The sequence below is a fragment of the Leuresthes tenuis genome, unplaced genomic scaffold, assembly GCF_036924035.1.
Source record: "Leuresthes tenuis unplaced genomic scaffold, fLeuTen1.0.hap1 SCAF_17, whole genome shotgun sequence".
NCBI classification, from domain to species: Eukaryota; Metazoa; Chordata; class Actinopteri; order Atheriniformes; family Atherinopsidae; genus Leuresthes; species Leuresthes tenuis.
Window position 1 is genome coordinate 26,200,930 of NW_027325371.1, and position 10,533 is coordinate 26,211,462.

Here is a 10,533-nt window from a genome sequence, read left to right on the forward strand (position 1 = left end):
AATTTCTTTTCTCAATTCAGAAATGTGTGTGTGTAAGTCACAACACCCGTGACACCAAAACGGCTTTCTTTTCTCTCTTTTCTCTACACTCTGCACTATGAGCACACACACCTAATCAGAAAGGCTTTTTTCTCTCTTTTCTACATTATGGACTGTGGGGACACAAAACCGCTCTCTCTTTTTTTTTTTGATTGTGTGCCAGGGCGTTGTCTCACGTATTAGATTATGCTTAAGATACGAATGGGTTTATCAGTCACATCAGAATCCATACATACTGATCCTCCCGTAATAAAATGGTCGGATCTTATCAAACACACTTTGTTTCTTGTGACAATCAAGACAGCGAAACAGCGTATACACGTCAAGACACTGAATCAAGTTTGCCACAAGCACTCATAAGTTTGGCAGTATTGCTCTGCCGTCAGCAATCATACACCCATTTTATTTTCGTGAGACGTGCAGGCACCTGTTCATCTACTGTTCTATCACTATGAATTAGTTTATCTATTATCAATAAGGATACTTCTACAACTACTATCAAAGTATGTCCAGACTTCTTATGTTGTCAGTTGCTATATATGAATAAGTGGGTAGCTACTGACAAGCATTAAGCATGTCACACAGCCCAAACATATAACATTTCAGGACACACCACACAGTTAACAACCACAGTGAAGTGTCAAAGCCCAAACATTCAACAGGACACTTACACAACACATTCAAATCAAACAGTCAGACAACATACAAGAACATATACCCCAGCCGGCATTGCTCCCTGCCTATTTTCCTACAGTTCACTATGTGTGCGCACACCTTTATTCACAAACTCTTCAACTTATACTCTTTTACCGAAGCTGCTACAGCTCGATTGGCCGAATACCCTTAGATCCTATTTCGGTGAATTTGACATCTGCCTTACATGTAACAGATTAGCGGTTTAGCAGTTTTAATTTAGTTTGAGTGAAGGAATTCATTTTATAGCAAAATCCGAAATCGTGAAGTACTCATGAAAGTAAGCTTATTCTCGGATTCCTGAAACTTTAGATTTGCTCTTTCTTTTACTGCAAAGTACAACGTTGTTTTTTTTGTTTAAATCTTTCTAGACATGGTAAATATGAACGACAAAGCAGTTTTAACATAGTTTGAGTGAAGGAATTCATTTTATAGATAAAATCCCAATCCCAATCCCAAGAGAGAAAAGAGAGTGAATGCGAAGTAGACTTTAACACGGCTATGGGAGCGAGCCGAGTGTGGGCTAACCGGGAGAATTGCTTGAAAGAAACGCGACACTGAATGAGCGGTCAGAACAAAGCCTCAATACGGGATTCTCGTGGTGTTTTTGTTGCTGCCTTGTCTTTTGCATAGAGTAAAAGACAAGGCAGCCATCGACTCAACCAAGCGTCTCAACCAAGCAAAGCTCACCACGCCTGATGCCCTGCTCCCGCAGTGACGGATAATCGTACTCTGGTTTCTCTTCATAACATACAAGTCTTTCGCCTTTTACTAAAGACTTCCGTGGAGAGCAGCACTAATGAGTTGTTTCTATTATTGGCAGGCTTTACCTTTGCGGGTGAAGCCCTTTCTGTCTGTGCAAAATAAATCTTGCTACTTTGCAGAGTGACTTCTCTGAGTAGAGTCGCCTTACTTGTTGCGACTGTGCCGATGTTCGAAGCTGGAGTGCAAAGTTGTTGCTTGAATGGTGCTTGCTGGAGCATGCGGGAGTGCAAAGTTATACCATTTAAAAGGGCTGAAGAGTGCTCAGTGCAGCGGGTGGGCGGAGGTGCAACGTGACACTCTCGGACCTGAAACAGTGGACAGTTATCGCTTCTCGGCCTTTTGGCTAAGATCAAGTGTAGTATCTGTTCTTATCAGTTTAATATGTCCTCTATACGAGGACAACATATTAAATGGATTTTTAAGAATAGGAGTTGAAAAAGAAGCTTGCTCCGTTCACTCCAAGCCTCGACCCGGTACTGCAGTGCCGCTGGGAACGGTGCGCTCTCCTCTGCTCTTGTGAAAAAGCAAACAGCGGTGCAGGATGGAAGTTTCAGGGAGCCCAAGATGAAACTTTCTTTTAATCTGCTGAGAAAAGAGAGTGAATGCGAAGTGGACTTTAACACGGCTCTGGGAGCGAGCCGAGTGCGGGCTAACCGGGAGAATTGCTTGAAAGAAACGCGACACCGAATGAGTGGTCAGAACAAAGCCTCAATACGGTGTTCCCGTGGTGTTTGTGGCTGCCTTGTCTTTTGCACAGAGTAAAAGACAAGGCAGCCATCGAATAGATTGTTTCTACTTGGTCAGCCGAGGAGCAGGGGGGGGGCAAGCGTCTCAACCAAGCAAAGCTCACCAAGTAGGAACAATCGGGCCCTTTTCGATGGCTGCAACACCTGAAAGAGATATTGATGCGAGACCCGATCAAATGCTTTTTCAAAGTCTAAATTTAAGATGACAAGCCGGGTGTTTCTGTCTCTAGCGTAATCAATGATGTCTCGAATCAGTACGAGGCTGTCGGTGAGTTGTCTCCCTGAGATGGCACAAGCTTGGTCTGGGTGAATTACCTCCTCTAAAACAGAGGACATCCGTGTCGCTAAAACCTTGCTAAAATGTTTACAGTCAAAGTTTAAAAGTGTGATGGGCCTCCAATTCTTTAGGTCAGTCTTATCATTTTTTTTATAAAGTAGAGTCACTATTCCCACTCTAAAACTGTCAGGCAGTCGGTCGAGTTTTTCAAAATCTTTAAAAACATCTAAAATGTCTGATGATAAAAGGTCCCAATAGGTCAGATAGAATTCTGCAGGAAGCCCGTCTAAACCCGGAGCTCGACTTCTCTTAAAACCTGTTAGGCATTTTTTTAACTCTAAAGCAGTAAAATTCTGTGTCAAGTGTGCATTCTCTTTTACGGTTTTGTCAACGAATTTTAAGATTTCTGCCGATGTTTCCAAGTGCACTGGTTTCTCTTTGTACATGTTACTATAAAAGGTATGTACAGTTTCAATCATCTCTTGTGTGGATTTTGTTAAAAACCCATCTTCTCTTTTTAGATTTTGAATACACTCCTTTTTATTTATAACTTTCTTTCTTTTTCACCTTCCTCAATTTCCTGCTCCCTGCTTCTTACAAAAATTCCTTTACTCTTTATTTCTGCTAAAACTGACATTTCCTTTTTGACATCTTTGATTTCTTCTTTAAAGTCTATGCCACACTGATTTAGTTTAAAGTAGCGCTGTAAGCGTTTATGTAGTCCCATCATACATCTATTCTCTTTCCTTTTTTTACGTTTACCTTGCTGTTTAAAAAAAGTCTGGGTCGTTTCCTTCACCATTTCCCACCATTGTGCATGTGTTTCGTAGAGGTCTTGAAGGGTCTGCCACTCTTTATAACATTCCCTGTACTGACTGACTATGATTTCATCCTCCAACAGGGAACAGTTGAGTTTCCACAGACCACTTCCTACCGTCACACCAGAAGGGGGTGAAAGGGTGCAGGAGAGCATAAGGTGGTCTGAAAAGAAAACAGGGGTTAATCTAACATCAGTGGGTGGGCAATCTCTAGTAAAGAAATAATCAATGCGAGAGGCTCTGGTGCCATCATGACTAAACCAGGTGAAGCCCTCCTCTCTGGGATGCATGGTTTTAAAACAGTCAGTAAGCTTAAAATCCCTGAATATGCCCTGAAGTAAAATCGAAGTCTTATCCACTTTAAAATCTACCCCTGCTCTTTTTCTATCTTTCCTGCTCAAGATACAGTTAAAATCCCCTCCTACAACTAAAGGTACTTGCCCTAGCATGTAAAGCTGTATATCTTCTAAAAGGTCATACCTTTCATTTTTTCATTACATGTTTGGGCTTTGACACTTCACTGTGGTTGTTAACTGTGTGGTGTGTCCTGAAATGTTATATGTTTGGGCTGTGTGACATGCTTAATGCTTGTCAGTAGCTACCCACTTATTCATATATAGCAACTGACAACATAAGAAGTCCGGACATACTTTGATAGTAGTTGTAGAAGTATCCTTATTGATAATAGATCACTAATTCATAGTGATAGAACAGTAGATGAACAGGTGTTTGCACATGTCTCACGAAAATAAAATGGGTGTATGATTGCTGACGGCAGAGCAATACTGCCAAACTTATGAGTTCTTGTGGCAAACTTGATTCAGTGTCTTGACGTGTATACGCTGTTTCGCTGACTTGATTGTCACAAGAAACAAAGTGTGTTTGATAAGATCCGACCATTTTATTACGGGAGGATCAGTATGTATGGATTCTGATGTGACTGATAAACCCATTCGTATCTTAAGCATAATCTAATACGTGAGACAACGCCCTGGCACACGATAAAAAAAAAAAAAGAGAGAGAGCGGTTTTGTGTCCCCACAGTCCATAATGTAGAAAAGAGAGAAAAAAGCCTTTCTGATTTGGTGTGTGTGCTCATAGTGCAGAGTGTAGAGAAAAGAAAGCCGTTTTGGTGTCACGGGTGTTGTGACTTACACACACACATTTCTAAATTGAGAAAGGAAATTATTTTAGATGAAGCACTAGAGTTTAGATCCCACATTTGTTGATAGGCATTCATTTATTTCCTCACTTCTGATGAAGTTTCAACAATAAACAACAAACTTTGTATTATGAGAAAGAACCAGACTCATTCTTCAGGAATCCGAAAATAAGCTCTATTTTATGAGTTATGCACGAATTCGGATTCTCCTATAAAAAGAATTCATTAACTCAAACCAAGTTAAGACTGCTTTGTCCTTCATATTTATTCATGTCTAATCAAGTTTCAACGATAAACAACGTTGTACTTTGTAGAATGAGAAAGAACTTCTTCAGAAATACGCATCTCTCGACATATGACGAAATACAGATTTTGCTATAAAATTAATTCCTTCTATCAGCCTGACTTAAAACTGTTTGTCCTCCTTATTTATCCACTTCAAATCAAGTTTCAACAATTAAAAAAAATTTGTAGTTTGAGAAAGAACAACTTAATCTTCAGCAATCAGTATAAAAAGAGGTGCAAATGCCAACCATACATACCTAAAAGGTGGAGCAGAAGTATTCAGCTGCAAGTAGGAGTGAATGTTCGACCATAATTTGTAAAAAGCGGGTAAGAAAAGGTTCGAATGCCCGACTATATATTAACAAAAGCGGGAGGAGAGGTCTTCGGATGAGAGTGGGTGAGAATTTCCAACCATAATCTATAAAATACGGTGAAAAAAAATATGTGAATGCCTCATAGAACACTAAAAGCGGAAGTGTTCGGCTGCAAGAAGGTGTGAATGTCCGACTATATTTGGTGAAAAGCAGGTGAAGCAAGGTCTGAATGCCCAACCTTACATCATCAAAAGCGAGATCAGAGGTGTTTGGCTGCAAGAAGGCCATAGTTTGCCAAAAGCGGGTAAGGTGCGAATGTCCGACTAAATATCAACAAAATTTGGGGCGGAGGTCTTCGGATGCAAGTGGGTGTGAATGTCCGACTATATTTGGTGAAAAGCAGGTGAAGCAAGGTCTGAATGCCCAACCTTACATCATCAAAAGCGAGATCAGAGGTGTTTGGCTGCAAGAAGGCCATAGTTTGCCAAAAGCGGGTAAGGTGCGAATGACCGACTAAATATCAACAAAAGTGGGGGCGGAGGTCTTCGGATGCAAGTGGGTGTGAATATCCCACCATACAAGTATGGTGGAGAGGAAGCTGTGAATGGCCGACCATAGTAAAAGGCGGGTGAGAGAAGGTGCGAATGTCAAACCATACATAATCAAAACAGGGAGCGGAGGTGTTCTGCTGTAAGAAGGTGTGAATGTCCAACCATAGTTGGTAAAAAGCGGGTAAGAAAAGGTTAAAATACCCGACTGTACACAATCAATAGCAGGAGCGGAGTTGTTCGGCTACTAAAAGGTGTGAAAGTCCGACCATGGTTTGTAAAAAGCGGGTAAGAAAAGGTGCGAATGCCCGACAATGTATGATCAAAAGAGGGAGTGGAGGTTTTCGGCTGCAAGAAGGTCTGAATGTCCAACCATAATTTGTAAAAACCGGGGAAGAAAAGGCTCGAAAGCCCGACTATACACCATCAAAAGTGGGAGCGGAGGTGTTCAGCTGCAAGACGGTCTGAATGTCCATCAATAATTGCTAGAAAACATGAAAGAAAATTTTCGAATATCAAACTGCACATGATCATAAGCGGGAGAGGAGGTGTTCAGCTGCAAGAAGGTGTGAATGTCTACCCATAATTACTGAAAAATGGGTAAGAAAAGGTGCGAATGCTTAACCATACATCATCAAAAGAGGGAGCGGAGGTGTTCCGCTGTAAGACGGTGTGAATGTCCGACCATAGATGGTAAAAAGCGGGTAAGAAAAGGTTAAATTACCCGACTGTACACAATCAAAAGAGGGAGCGGAGTTGTTCAGCTAAGAGAAGGTGTGAAAGTCCGACCTTGGTTTGTAAAAAGCGGGTAAGAAAAGGTTCGTATGCCCGAATATACACCATCAAAAGCGGAAGCGGAGGTGTTCGGCTGCAAGATATTGTGAACGTCCGACCAAAGTTTGTAAAAAGCAGTTAAGAAAAGGTTCGAATATCTAACCAAACATAATCAAAAGCAGGAGCAGAGCTGTTCGACTGGAAGTAGGTGTGAATGTCAGATCATAATTTGCAAAAAGCTGATGAGAAAGGGTGAGAATGCCCGACTATACACCATCAAATGTGGTAGCGGAGTTGTTCGGCTGTGAGTAGGTGTGAATCTCCAACCATAATTGCTGAAAAATGTGTTAGAAAAGGTAAAAATGCCGGTCCATACATAATCAAAATCGGGAGAGGTGGTGTTCAGCTGCAAGAAGGTCTAAATGTCCATCAATAATTGCTAGAAAACATGAAAGAAAATTTTCGAAAATCAAACCACACATGATCATAAGTGGGAGAGGAGGTGTTCAGCTGCAAGAAGGTGTGAATGTCCGCCCATAATACCTGAAAAATGGGTAAAAAAAAGGTGCGAATGCCCAACCATACATCATCAAAAGCAGGAGTGCATGTGTTCGGCTACAAGAAGGTGTGAACGTCCGACCAAAGTTTGTAAAAAGCAGTTAAGAAAAGGTTCGAATATCCAACCATACATAATCAAAAGCGGGAGCAGAGCTGTTCGACTGCAAGTAGGTGTGAATGTCAGATCATAATTTGCAAAAAGCTGATGAGAAAGGGTGAGAATGCCCGACTATACACCATCAAATGCGGGAGCGGAGTTGTTCGGCTGTGAGTAGGTGTGAATCTCCGACCATAATTGCTGAAAAATGTGTTAGAAAAGGTAAGAATGCCGGTCCATACATCATCAAAAGCGAGAGAGGTTGTGTTCGGCTGCAAGTAGGTGTGAATGTCCAGCCATAATTACTCACAAACGGGTAAGAAAAGGTAGTATTGCCAGACCATATATGATCAAAACAGGGAGCGGAGGTGGTTCAGCTGCAAGAAGGTTTGAATGTCCAACTAAAGTTCAAATATATTAACAAAAGCGGGAGGAGAAGTCTTCGGATGAGAGTGGTTGAAAATTTCCAACCATAATGTATAAAATGCGGTGAAGAAAAAGGTGTGATAGAACACTAAAAGGTGGAGCGGAAGTGTTCGGCTGCAAGAAGGTGTGAATGTCCGACTATATTTGGTGAAAAGCAGGTGAAGCAAGGTCTGAATGCCCAACCTTACATCATCAAAAGCGAGATCAGAGGTGTTTGGCTGCAAGAAGGCCATAGTTTGCCAAAAGCGGGTAAGGTGCGAATGTCCGACTAAATATCAACAAAATTTGGGGCGGAGGTCTTCGGATGCAAGTGGGTGTAAATGTCCGACTATATTTGGTGAAAAGCAGGTGAAGCAAGGTCTGAATGCCCAACCTTACATCATCAAAAGCGAGATCAGAGGTGTTTGGCTGCAAGAAGGCCATAGTTTGCCAAAAGCGGGTAAGGTGCGAATGACCGACTAAATATCAACAAAAGTGGGGGCGGAGGTCTTCGGATGCAAGTGGGTGTGAATATCCCACCATACAAGTATGGTGGAGAGGAAGCTGTGAATGGCCGACCATAGTAAAAGGCGGGTGAGAGAAGGTGCGAATGTCAAACCATACATAATCAAAACAGGGAGCGGAGGTGTTCTGCTGTAAGAAGGTGTGAATGTCCAACCATAGTTGGTAAAAAGCGGGTAAGAAAAGGTTAAAATACCCGACTGTACACAATCAATAGCAGGAGCGGAGTTGTTCGGCTCCTAAAAGGTGTGAAAGTCCGACCATGGTTTGTAAAAAGCGGGTAAGAAAAGGTGCGAATGCCCGACAATGTATGATCAAAAGAGGGAGTGGAGGTTTTCGGCTGCAAGAAGGTCTGAATGTCCAACCATAATTTGTAAAAAACGGGGAAGAAAAGGCTCGAAAGCCCGACTATACACCATCAAAAGTGGGAGCGGAGGTGTTCAGCTGCAAGACGGTCTGAATGCCCATCAATAATTGCTAGAAAACATGAAAGAAAATTTTCGAATATCAAACTGCACATGATCATAAGCGGGAGAGGAGGTGTTCAGCTGCAAGAAGGTGTGAATGTCTACCCATAATTAGTGAAAAATGGGTAAGAAAAGGTGCGAATGCCTAACCATACATCATCAAAAGAGGGAGCGGAGGTGTTCCGCTGTAAGACGGTGTGAATGTCCGACCATAGATGGTAAAAAGCGGGTAAGAAAAGGTTAAATTACCCGACTGTACACAATCAAAAGAGGGAGCGGAGTTGTTCAGCTAAGAGAAGGTGTGAAAGTCCGACCTTGGTTTGTAAAAAGCGGGTAAGAAAAGGTTCGTATGCCCGAATATACACCATCAAAAGCGGAAGCGGAGGTGTTCGGCTGCAAGATATTGTGAACGTCCGACCAAAGTTTGTAAAAAGCAGTTAAGAAAAGGTTTGAATATCTAACCAAACATAATCAAAAGCAGGAGCAGAGCTGTTCGACTGGAAGTAGGTGTGAATGTCAGATCATAATTTGCAAAAAGCTGATGAGAAAGGGTGAGAATGCCCGACTATACACCATCAAATGCGGTAGCGGAGTTGTTCGGCTGTGAGTAGGTGTGAATCTCCAACCATAATTGCTGAAAAATGTGTTAGAAAAGGTAAAAATGCCGGTCCATACATAATCAAAATCGGGAGAGGTGGTGTTCAGCTGCAAAAAGGTCTAAATGTCCATCAATAATTGCTAGAAAACATGAAAGAAAATTTTCGAAAATCAAACCACACATGATCATAAGTGGGAGAGGAGGTGTTCAGCTGCAAGAAGGTGTGAATGTCCGCCCATAATACCTGAAAAATGGGTAAAAAAAAGGTGCGAATGCCCAACCATACATCATCAAAAGCAGGAGTGCATGTGTTCGGCTACAAGAAGGTGTGAACGTCCGACCAAAGTTTGTAAAAAGCAGTTAAGAAAAGGTTCGAATATCCAACCATACATAATCAAAAGCGGGAGCAGAGCTGTTCGACTGCAAGTAGGTGTGAATGTCAGATCATAATTTGCAAAAAGCTGATGAGAAAGGGTGAGAATGCCCGACTATACACCATCAAATGCGGGAGCGGAGTTGTTCGGCTGTGAGTAGGTGTGAATCTCCGACCATAATTGCTGAAAAATGTGTTAGAAAAGGTAAGAATGCCGGTCCATACATCATCAAAAGCGAGAGAGGTTGTGTTCGGCTGCAAGTAGGTGTGAATGTCCAGCCATAATTACTCACAAACGGGTAAGAAAAGGTAGTATTGCCAGACTATATATGATCAAAACAGGGAGCGGAGGTGGTTCAGCTGCAAGAAGGTTTGAATGTCCAACTAAAGTTCAAATATATTAACAAAAGCGGGAGGAGAAGTCTTCGGATGAGAGTGGTTGAAAATTTCCAACCATAATGTATAAAATGCGGTGAAGAAAAAGGTGTGATAGAACACTAAAAGGTGGAGCGGAAGTGTTCGGCTGCAAGAAGCTGTGAATGTCCGACTATATTTGGTGAAAAGCAGGTGAAGCAAGGTCTGAATGCCCAACCTTACATCATCAAAAGCGAGATCAGAGGTGTTTGGCTGCAAGAAGGCCATAGTTTGCCAAAAGCGGGTAAGGTGCGAATGTCCGACTAAATATCAACAAAATTTGGGGCGGAGGTCTTCGGATGCAAGTGGGTGTGAATGTCCGACTATATTTGGTGAAAAGCAGGTGAAGCAAGGTCTGAATGCCCAACCTTACATCATCAAAAGCGAGATCAGAGGTGTTTGGCTGCAAGAAGGCCATAGTTTGCCAAAAGCGGGTAAGGTGCGAATGACCGACTAAATATCAACAAAAGTGGGGGCGGAGGTCTTCGGATGCAGGTGGGTGTGAATATCCCACCATACAAGTATGGTGGAGAGGAAGCTGTGAATGGCCGACCATAGTAAAAGGCGAGTGAGAGAAGGTGCGAATGTCAAACCATACATAATCAAAACAGGGAGCGGAGGTGTTCTGCTGTAAGAAGGTGTGAATGTCCAACCATAGTTGGTAAAAAGCGGGTAAGA

The 10,533-nt window shown here is 42.2% G+C and overlaps 2 non-coding genes across 2 annotated transcripts; both read left to right on the top strand.

Moving 5' to 3' along the window:
• Window positions 1-1,459: 1,459 nt before the first annotated feature.
• On the top strand, window positions 1,460-1,573 carry LOC140274143 (U5 spliceosomal RNA). Its single transcript, XR_011908123.1, has one exon. It is a non-coding gene; the product is annotated as a U5 spliceosomal RNA (small nuclear RNA).
• A 247-nt stretch (window positions 1,574-1,820) lies between these two features.
• On the top strand, window positions 1,821-2,004 carry LOC140274379 (U2 spliceosomal RNA). The gene has a single exon (XR_011908334.1). It is a non-coding gene; the product is annotated as a U2 spliceosomal RNA (small nuclear RNA).
• Window positions 2,005-10,533: the final 8,529 nt, after the last annotated feature.